General features: G+C 32.9%; 1 pseudogene; it reads left to right on the forward strand.

Annotated features, from left to right (window-relative positions):
- The first annotated feature begins 723 nt into the window (after positions 1–723).
- Positions 724–823, forward strand: LOC115442602 (annotated as a pseudogene).
- Positions 824–1424: the final 601 nt, after the last annotated feature.

A 1424-nucleotide genomic window follows, 5' to 3' on the forward strand; every position in this document is an offset into this window, starting at 1 on the left:
CTAATATACATCAATGCGGTCCTCAAATCGTTCTAATGATAATTACATTCTACATAAACTCTACATCAAGGGTAGCCGGCAGAAAGCGGGTTATATGGACTCTTGCCACTGCTCTACTTTAAAATTTCCGATTTAAAATCAACTAGGTTCCAGACCTTTGCAAATTATGTTGAAAATAGTCTCAAAAAATTGCTCGACCTTGAAATCTAAACCATCCTGACCCATAAAGTATACAAGGTGCCCCTAAACCAAATACCGACATAACAAACAATACCTACACAAACCCCACTTAAATCGGTAATAAGTCTTCAATTTATTTTATATCCTCCGATGTACAGCAAATATAAAATATATTTAAGATCTCTAGGTACTGAAGGCGGGATATCTGGAAACTAGACTTTATGAGATTTAAGATAGGAGCTAAGTTATGATATAGAGAAATATAGGGTTGTAGGTTGTTGTAGGGTTTTGTCGAAATGTAGACTTATTTGGGTTTAAATATTGTTTTATTTATTATGGTTTTGTATTTTCACAAATGACAGGTTAGCCGGGCAAGTTACTTACATGGTTAGTATCATTGTTTATAAATAGTATAGTTCGGATCAAATCTCTACGTTGTGCTTAAATGCGCATATCCTCTTGTGACATAGATTAATAACTTTTTAGTTTACTTATGTAAAAGAAATAAAAATGTCATATATATTTTTTGTACTTGCTTCGGAGGGCCATATAGTTAAATAGTTAAATTGGAACGATACAGAGAATATTAGCATGGCTCCTGTGCGAGGATGACGGGAAACTTAATTAATATTATATAAAATATCCTGCGATACAGGACTGTCCTAGTGCAGGTAATTTTTACTATTTGTTATAATATTCTAAATTCTATGGTCTAATAATAAAATAAAAAATAAATTAAGTATTATAACGTCCAGGAATTAAATGTCCATGAAACTGAAACTCATTGGTGGACGACCACTGCTGCTTAATGTTAAAAACAGACAACACAATACTATCTACCCAGACTAACTTGTTTAAGTAAACGTAGATCTAAATTTACCTACATCAAAATATAAACAATTGTATGTAAAGAAATTTCTTTTCAATTTCTATTGAATTACCTCCAACTAAATACCAGTGTTAGTTATTTTTATTTAAAACCTACAACCACGGTTAATGAAACCTTAGAAAGCAAATGAAACATATCCAGTTCATCATGTACACAGAAAACCGCAGGTTGAATTGTAATTTAGCTAAAAGCGCAACTTGCTTGTAGCAACTTTTGGCGCGTGTTGTAAGAGGAGAGAGGGGATAAGCGCACCATGTTATGGGCTAAGCGTCAGCTTGGATTACGGGATCTTTTAAAGTACAGGGATCTAGTTTTAAAATGGAAACGGTTTAGTTGTGTGTTAGAAATATTATAT

This window comes from Manduca sexta, chromosome 17 (genome assembly GCF_014839805.1).
Source record: "Manduca sexta isolate Smith_Timp_Sample1 chromosome 17, JHU_Msex_v1.0, whole genome shotgun sequence".
Classification (NCBI taxonomy): Eukaryota; Metazoa; Arthropoda; class Insecta; order Lepidoptera; family Sphingidae; genus Manduca; species Manduca sexta.